The sequence below is a fragment of the Gorilla gorilla genome, chromosome 7, assembly GCF_029281585.2.
Source record: "Gorilla gorilla gorilla isolate KB3781 chromosome 7, NHGRI_mGorGor1-v2.1_pri, whole genome shotgun sequence".
In the NCBI taxonomy this organism is placed as follows: domain Eukaryota; kingdom Metazoa; phylum Chordata; class Mammalia; order Primates; family Hominidae; genus Gorilla; species Gorilla gorilla.
This window is the reverse complement of record NC_073231.2, coordinates 17749049-17758716: the sequence shown is the minus strand read 5'-3', so window position 1 is coordinate 17758716 and position 9668 is coordinate 17749049. Positions and strand designations below refer to the sequence as shown.

At 35.2% G+C, this 9668-nt stretch overlaps 1 protein-coding gene across 1 annotated transcript in view; it reads left to right on the top strand.

Annotated features, from left to right (window-relative positions):
* Positions 1-4564: 4564 nt before the first annotated feature.
* DLC1 (DLC1 Rho GTPase activating protein) overlaps positions 4565-9668 on the top strand; it is a 530403-nt gene continuing 525299 nt past the window's right edge. Inside the window, exon 1 of the mRNA XM_055349272.2 lies at positions 4565-4648. The gene's annotated coding sequence lies outside the window, so the exon portion shown is untranslated. The remainder of the gene's footprint in view (positions 4649-9668) is intronic.

Sequence of the window (9668 nt, the reverse complement as noted above, 5' to 3'; positions counted from 1 at the left end):
CAAAAGTGGGCGAAGGATATGAACAGACACTTCTCAAAAGAAGACATTTATGCAGCCAAAAAACACATGAAAAAATGCTCATCATCACTGGCCATCAGAGAAATGCAAATCAAAACCACTATGAGATACCATCTCACACCAGTTGGAATGGCAATCATTAAAAAGTCAGGAAACAACAGGTGCTGGAGAGGATGTGGAGAAATAGGAACACTGTTACACTGTTGGTGGGACTGTAAACTAGTTCAACCATTGTGGAAGTCAGTGTGGCGATTCCTCAGGGATCTAGAACTAGAAATACCATTTGACCCAGCCATCCCATTACTGGGTATATACCCAAATGACTATAAATCATGCTGCTATAAAGACACATGCACACGTATGTTTATTGCAGCATTATTCACAATAGCAAAGACTTGGAACATTTCAACCATTCTTAAACTATCCCAATCCTATATATACAACATCCCCTGCATTTGAACATAACAGCTCTCATATCGCTTCCCATATCTTAAACCTATGACTTCCCAGAACCTTTAAAACTTTTAGAAATTGATAGAGGTCAAAGAGTGGGTGAAGGATATGAACAGACACTTCTCAAAAGAAGACATTTATGCAGCCAACTGTAGGGTCCAGGCCCACGGGGCTTAGCGGGTGTTCTCCCCGTGTGTGGAGACGAGAGATTGTAAGAAATAAAGACACGAGACAAAGAGATAAAGAGAAAACAGCTTGGCCTGGGGGACCACTACCACCAAGACGCGGAGACCGATAGTAGCCCAGAATGGCTGGGCGCCCTGATATTTATTGCATACAAGACAAGGGGGGCAGGGTAAGGAGGGTGAGTCATCCAAGTGATTGATAAGGTCAAGCAAGTCACGTAAGCGTGGGACAGGGGGCCCATCCCTTTTAGATAGCCGAAGCAGAGAGGAAGGCGGCATACGTCAGCATTTTCTTCTATGCACTTATAAGAAAGATCAAAGACTTTAAGACTTTCATTATTCCTTCTACCGCTATCTACTACGAACTTCAAAGAGGAAACAGGAGTACGGGAGGAACATGAAAGTGGACAAGGAACATGACCATTGAAGCACAGCACCACAGGGAGGGGTTTAGGCCTGCTGATGACTGCGGGCAGGCCTGGATAATATCCAGCCTCGCACAAGAAGTTGGGGAGCAGAGTGTTCCCTGACCCCTCCAAGGAAAGGAGACTCCCTTTCATGGTCTGCTAAGTAACAGGTGCCTTCCCAGACACTGGCATTACCGCTTGACCAAGGAGACCTCAAGCGGCCCTCATACGGGCGTGACAGAGGGCTCACCTCTTGCCCTCTAGGTCACTTCTCACAATGTCCCTTCAGCACCTGACCCTATACTCGCCGGTTATTCCTAGGTTATATTAGCAATGCAACAAAGAGTAATATTAAAATTGATAATTTTCCATGATCATCTCTATATCTAATTTGTATTATGACTATTCTTATTCTATTTTCTTTATTATACTGAAACAGTTTGTGCCTTCAGTCTGTTGCCTCGGCACTTAGGTAATCCTTCGCCCACACCAACTATATGAAAAAAAGCTAATAATCACTGGTCATTAGAGAAATGCAAATCAAAACCACACGGCATACCACCTGATGCCATTTAGAATGGAGAGTATTAAAAAGTTAGGAAACAATAGATGCTGGTGAGGCTGTGGATAAATAGGAATGTTTTCACACTGTTGGTGGGAGTGTAAATTAGTTCAACCATTGTGGAAGACAGTGTAGTGATTCCTCAAGGACCTAGAACCACAAATACCATTTGACCCAGCCATCCCATTACTGGGTATACACCCAAAGGATTATAAATCATTCTACTGTAAAGACACATGCACATGTATGTTTATGGCAGCACTACTTACAATAGCAAAGACTTCGAACCAATCCAAATGCCCATCAATGATAGACTGGATAAAGAAAATGTGGCACATATACACCATGGAATACTATGCAGCCATAAAAAAGAATGAGTTCATGTCCTTTGCAGGGACATGGATGAAGTTGGAAGCCATCATTCTCAGCAAACTAACACAGGAACAGAAAACCAAATACCGCATGTTCTCACTCATAAGTGGGAGTTGAACAATGAGAACGCATGGACACAGGGAGGGGACATCACACACAGGATCCTATTGTTACCTATGTAACAAACCCGCACGTTCTGCTTATGTATCCCAGAACTTAAAGTAAAAAACAAACAACAACAACAAAACGATAGAGGTCTCAGAAAAATGAGAGTTATGTATTGGTTTAACCATTTTCCATCCCATCACCTGGAAATAAGCATTGGCTTTAATTAGATATGGAATTGAAAAGTGAAGTCTTGCTTTCAACAGAGGCAAATACTTTTTTCGTGCATGTTATTTCATTAAATTGACACTTCGTTTAAAGTCTTAAGCTTTTAATAGAGATGCAGAAGTTTTGTCGAAATGAATAGGGAGATAAAATTTTATAGTTAAAGAGATATACATTAAGACCTGTAGGAAATTAGTGCTGCAGAGAAAGTTTGGCATATTTTAAGGAAGAAAACAAAGGGTTATTCAGAGTCTTGCAGAAACTTCTAAGAGATTATTTGAGGAAAGAAACCAGTTTTTATGCAGAGTATATTTTCTTATAATAAGGGTAATTAAGCCAATTGAATGGGTATAAATGGAGATCAAGAAAAAAAATTGTCCATAGGGTCAATGCACTCTAGTATGGTAATAGACAGTTAATCATGGTGAATGTTAGAGGTCTTCAAGCTTTAGGATTTAAAATTAATTATGCTAATTAATGCAGTCAATAAGCCATTGTTAGAATAGACTGATACTTCTTTTCCATTAGATTGGACTGATAATTCTACTCCATTAGATAGTCTGATACTTCTTTCCATTAGATAGACTTATACTTCTACTCCATTAACAGATACTTCTATCCATTAATTAGACTGATACTTCTGTCCATTAGATAGACGGATACTTCTTTTCCATTAGATTGGAATGGTACTTCTTTTCCATTATATTGGACTGATACTTCTTTCCCTTAGACGGACTGTTACTTCTATTTCATTAGATTCTGTTGGTTAGAATAGTCTATAAAATGGGGAAGAAAAGTAAAGCTTAAGCTTAATTAGTCATTAATTTAAAAAATATTTATTGAATACCTATTCATCACAAAGCCCTGTCCTGGGTGTTAAGGTAAATCAGCAAATAAAGTATCCTTTCTCATGGAGTTTCCATACTAATGGTGAGATAAATAGTAAGCAAATAAACACTTAGATAAATAAATGTTGTAACAACATAAAGCAAAGTAAGGAGAGTGTGGTAAAGAGGACGTGTGTTATTTCTACAGGTAGTCAGTGAAGATCTCACAGTTGAACTGACATTTGAATGGAGATCTAAACACAGAGAAACTTACTCGCAAAAGTGTTTTTCAGGAGAGTAATCAGTAGGTCCCAGTTTCTGAGGGAGGAGTGCACTGGACACCCTTGAAGAATGGCAGGAGGTCCCATGTACCTGGAGTACAGGGAGTGTGGAGGTAAGAGGAGGGAGGAAAAGTAAGTGTTAATTAAAGTTACAGAGCTGTGGTGAGGGGCCAGCTATGGTAGGGAATTATAATTCTGCATTAGGTTATTAGGGGATTTTTGAGATCACTCTTAGGATGGAGCTTACGGGAAGACTGGAAGAATGACATGAGCTAACTCGTGTTTTCATAGAATCAGCCAGGCTGCCTTATGCAGTAGGGACTACAGGGCAGTGGTGAAAAGGACGGGAGGTTGATTAGGAGGATGAGCTGCAGATTTGTTACACTCAGGCAGCGGTGTTCATAGTGGTGCAAAGTTGTTGTATGCCAGTTATACACTTAACACAGATGCACAGAATTGAGTGAGGAATGTGTCCAAACAAGTAAGGAGAAGTGTTTACAGGAAAAATATCCTTCTGGAAAATGTATGTTTTAGACAGATAATCAAACAATACTATCTGATTTGTAATACAGAGATGAGATATACGAGTTTGTATACAATTTGGGGGAAAATACAATGCAGGGATAACCATAAGATAAAGAGATGTCTAATAGGTAACACCGTCTGTCCCGCGTTCAATAAAGTGGCTCCCGAAATAGTGAGCTGCACTCCCATCATCCAGATTTCCAAGGCAGAGGCTCCATTATCCATCTTCCTTCAGAGGACTTTCCTGTTTCATGAGGTAGGGGACTGAACTGCTTAGAGTTAAGGCTTTTTCCAATTTTCATCCCAATCGGGGAAAAAATTAAAAGACAAAAATACATTGTGGAAAAACTTCAAGGCAATTAAAGATCAATCTTGTTTTCATGTAATCCTTGTTTCAAAATATTCTTCATACCATAAACCTCAGTGAAATATATGGCAATTCCTTCCCTGAGGCATGAATACACCCACAGCTGATTGTAAACACAAAACTAGGGTCAACAAATGGAGAATGGTTTCATTGTCTGGAATTGCATTCTCTGATTGGAAATAGTCCCTTGGGAATTCATTACTGAGGACAAGTCCCACCCCTTGAAATTGCTGCTGAGCTCACTCATGATTATCAGACAAGACATTGGCAGTGAGTTCATCTGCTCTACTCTGCTTTAGAACAACACATGTGATTAACCAGGTAAAACTCTTTTCCTTCTCCTTTATACTTTGTATCATATATAACAATATACTATGTGCATTATTATGTTAGTAGTTTGCATGTTAAAGTCCTTCTAAAAATATTGTCACACTATTTCATTCATGAAATGAAGTTATAGAAGGAAAGAAAAATGTCTGTGACTAAATACACATAAAAGAAGTTGAGATGCTCAGTGTCACTGTCTGACATTGATTGAAACTATATTCATCCAAAAATGTGTAATGCTTTCTCATGGAAATATGACATATTAACTATAATTGATCATTGTAATGCTCTGTCACATAATTTTTTGGAGAGATGATTTCTGCTACATAGTTCAAAGTGAAAATATTTGTTAAATTTAAAGCAGATGATAATGTGTTGGGGTTTTCAGTTTTACTTTTGTTTCTACCTCTATTATTTTATTGAATAATTTCAGCATATTACAAGATTATCATTGCACTTTGGAATAATTTTATGTATGTTTACAGTTATGTTGATTAGAAAAAAATATTTTTATATTTTTCTTATAAACTTTTTCATAGAGTTTGATCAAAACCTATTAAGTACATCATTTACCTTTTCTGACAGTTAGCTAATGTACCACACAGACTCACGCAGTCCAAGAGAAACATATTACCAAGGTTATATTCTCAAAAGGCATAGCTTTTTAAAAATTCAGAGCCGCTTAATCAACAAGGTTACAAACGAAATGATCGGTTGCCTTTGAGGTTGGGAGTTAATTGAATGAACAGATACCATGGCTTTCCTTACAGCAACCTATAACACTAATGGATAAGCTAATTTTTTCTTCCCTAAAGTAATTGCACAGTCATCTTTAATTTAAAATCACTTGCGTTTACTCAGTTAGTTGGTTCCTAACAGGGCAAGGGTCTTGAACGTTTATACTGGGGAGATTTAAATTGCCAATATGATGTAGAGAGCGAAGACATTTTAGTAAAAGTAATTAAAATTTAACATGCACCTCTTTTGTTATATTGAATATGTTATCAGAGTTTGCAAGGGAGGTAATATTGTCACAAAATTAATCTTACAATACCCTAATTTCAATATTATTACATTTCTGTTGATTCAAGGACTTCTGTTTCCATATCAGCTAGTAAATTCTAAATAAAATATTAAAGTAAAAAATTAGTGACTCCCATTAATCAAACTCTGTCTATATCAGTGAATTGTGTGTAAGAATTACCATTTTAATATTACCAAGACTCATAATGAATGATGATGTTAACATAATGAATATTATGTTAGAATACACTCAGAATGAACTGATATTAATCATAGTTAATGATGTCTAACATCATAATGTTAGAAACACTACACAGAAATGGATGACAGTAAAACCCAGCATTATTATTCCGTGTGACTTGAGAGTTTTTTTATTTTCAGAAAAAGATAACATTCTAAATTTTATTAAACAAAACAGCATGTTTGTGAACAATTTATTTATATCTTGATTATTTTTGTCATATCAATAGTTGGGTTATCTAAGTTATTGCCACCTAAAATCCCTAAAGAATTTTATTATCTGACGTCTAAAATAAGTTTTCAACCCAGCAGAAAGACCTGTCCCTTAAAAATTTAATTATTTTATCACTACATGTTGAAAACTGTCCGATGACAAATAGAAATGTATCATCTGAAGACCCTTTTATCTCAATAAATTCTTTTTAAATAACAGGGAATAAAAAGTCTTTTCCTTAAAATCTTCACAGTATTGGAAAATACAAAAAGCCAAAACTCTGGGAAATATGATTTTGAAAAAAATTATGTTGTTTTATTTTGTTTTGTTTTAGCAACTTGGGAAAAAATTATCTTGTCATAACTTTTTAAGATACATAAAAATTCTGAGCATATACAAAAAATGTACAGAGCAGTATAGTGAACTTCTAGGTACTCAGGACTGTTTTGACAATTAACACATAGAGTCATTCTTGTTTCATATACAGCCACTTCAACTTGTCCTAATTTCCATGTATTTTGATGTAAACCCTAGACATCATGTCATTTTATTTGTAAATATTTTAGTATTTACAAATCGATATTGTACACATCTTTAAAAGGTAAGCTCTCTTCTTTAAATTACTGGGATGCAATGATCAAGGTTTAAAAAATAAATAACATTAATGTCATAAAAATACTAAGTGGATAACCATCTTATAGTTTCCTATGTGTCTTTTTTGGTATTTATTTAAATCAGCATCCAAATAAGGCCTACACATGGCAGTTGATTGATTCTTTGAGATTCTTTTAGTCTAAAAGTTCTTCTTCTATCTCTTTTCCTTCACACATCATTGAAAATAACCTAAATTTTTGTCTTATACACTTTTTCTTTCTGGATTTTGCTGATTGCAATACCATGGTATTGTTTAACATGTTCCTCTGATTTCCCTGTTTTTGTAAACTGCTATTTGAGGCTAGAGAATTGCTCAGATTCATGATTTATGTTTGGCTGGGTACTTTATGGCTGGCCTTGTGTTCATCCATCAGGAGGCACTTAATATGTAGTTGTTTTCCTTTTTATGACGTCGGTAGCCATTGGAGCTCAATGCCATATATTTTAATTGGAAATGTGAAAGCGTAGAATTAATTCTGAAAAATAGTGGACACATTAAAACAACTTACGGAAAAATGACCCAAAATGAAATATAAATATTGCATCTGGGTTATATAGCCAGCAAAATCAGCAAAGAAGGGTGTTTTGCTGTTGTTGTTGTTATATATGACTGCATTTTCTAGAATTTGAAATCACATATAGTAAAAATTAATTGTATCAGGTTTTTTAGAAAAGGCACACTCCAGTTGTTCCCCCACCCCTTTCTTCTGTTTTCCTTTTTTGTTGTCGTTGTTGTTTTGTTTTGTTTTTTTGTCTATTATCCTGGCTCTTTACTGGACTCTTTGACAAGTTAGCCAAGTTACCATCTCATATCCCAGCTTCATATTGTAAGTCTAATTACTCTAACAAGTGCTTTCCAATGAATAGTAATGTGATGATAGCAATGATGTTTCCAGAAATCAAAAATAAAGCACATGGTCTGAAAAATCCTTTTCGACCCATCTCTAACAATCCGGGAACCATGGCTTGCATGCTGAAATACTGGCATTTCTTTAGAAGTTCTATTATTTATGGGACCAAATGGGTAGACTACTTTAAATCACAATTTTCTCAGACAGGGCCCTGTACACTGAAGTATAAGATAGCATGTGTTTACTGGAAGACTGGAATTTGAGCTCAAGAGCTCGTCAGAAATCTGATTATGGAAACTAAAATATCACAGACAAGACCTAGAGAAAAGCTAACTTACTGGTGAGCTGACTGAGCATTATTGTATTAGAACTGCTTGATACCGCAGACTGAGTATTATGTTGGAACTGCTTGACACTGCACACCTAAAATAATATTAATGGGGACGAAGGTGTGTCTTTAGGAGTGCTTTATATGACTTTACGAGATTGGATCAAAGTAGATACCCATTTTTAAAAAGTTTATGAGACTCAAAATAAATGAATATGCATGTGTTAAGAAGTACTGAATAAACAAATAATAAAATATAAATTAAATTGGGAAAATACTCATGATTTGGTAAAATGAATATTACATATAAAATAAGTATATCCCATTTGAAGTAGTAAATGACTGTACATTACCAACAGGCAAATATATACAAATAAATGCCCTGATCAGTTATGCTTATAAATCTATACTTGTATATTTCTGAAAATAAAACTAATGAGAAGGAATTTCACTGTACATAAGGTTCATGAACATCCCATTGCTTAATGCTAAAAAAAAAGATTTACTTTAAATAAAAACTAATTCTTCAAATACTAAGATTTTGAAAGGTGTCAAAGTAAAATAAAATCTTTTCATTAGAAAGAAAATAGTCATGTACAGGAGTGCAATGATCTATTTTTACATTGCCACTTTTTCTTTTTTCAACTGCATCTGTACCACATTGTGATTTGGGTGAAGATGACTGCTGGAGAATCGTGCTAGTAACTGACAGAAAATGCAAAATGTCTTTGACATTGCATTATTTTAAAGTTTCCTTGGACACTCTTCGGTTGTAGCTAATTTTCTGGGGTCCAAATAACACGAATAACCATACATTTCTTTTAATGAAAATAACTAAAATAACAGCCTTACTGAGAAGTTTTAATTACTTCAGGTCCTTATTTCCCCCAGAAATTCATTAACTGGTTTCTTCTTACTTAAAGTTTTGATCATTGAATTCTATATAGTCCATGCCTTGGGATAATTTATAAGTTAAATAAAAGACTATCTGAGAAACAGGTATGTCTCTTCATAGTGCACTAGCTTAAATCAAGATTCACAAAGAAATAATTGAGAATTACATACTTTGGGGCCACTTATACTCAGAATTTTTGGTACAACTCCTAAAAGAAGGGAACCATGTTTCCTATTGCTTTCTAATGACACAGTTTAGGGTTCTTGAGATACCTCCATTCATGTCAACTTCTCCAACTAATGAAAGAAAGTAGTGCTTCTGATTTCAGGCAAGGCTCATTTGATAATGGTGAAGGTGGTGAAGATGCTAAACCTGAATGATACTGTTCAATAGGTCCATACCTCATACAGACTGATACATATATAGTAAGTTTGAGATTTTTTTCCCCTTCTCAACTATACATTTTAGTTAGTTATCATATAAAAATTTTTATATTTTTTCTTTCTTAAGAATTGCCTTGGCTACTAAAGGACCTTTGCATTTCCCTATTGAGAATCAACTTTTCCATTCCACACCAATGAGAGATTTATATATACGTTTGGATAGAGTTGACATCATTACAATATTGAGTCTTCCAACCCATATGCAAGGTATATGTGGCCATTTATTTAGACCTTTGTTAATATCTCTCATTGTTTTACAATTTTCTTCATAAATGACTTCTTCAACTTCCGTAGTTTATTTCTAGACATTTAGGTTCTTGGTTTGTTCTTTGTTCCTGCCTTCTTCACTGGGATTTGGTAATAAAC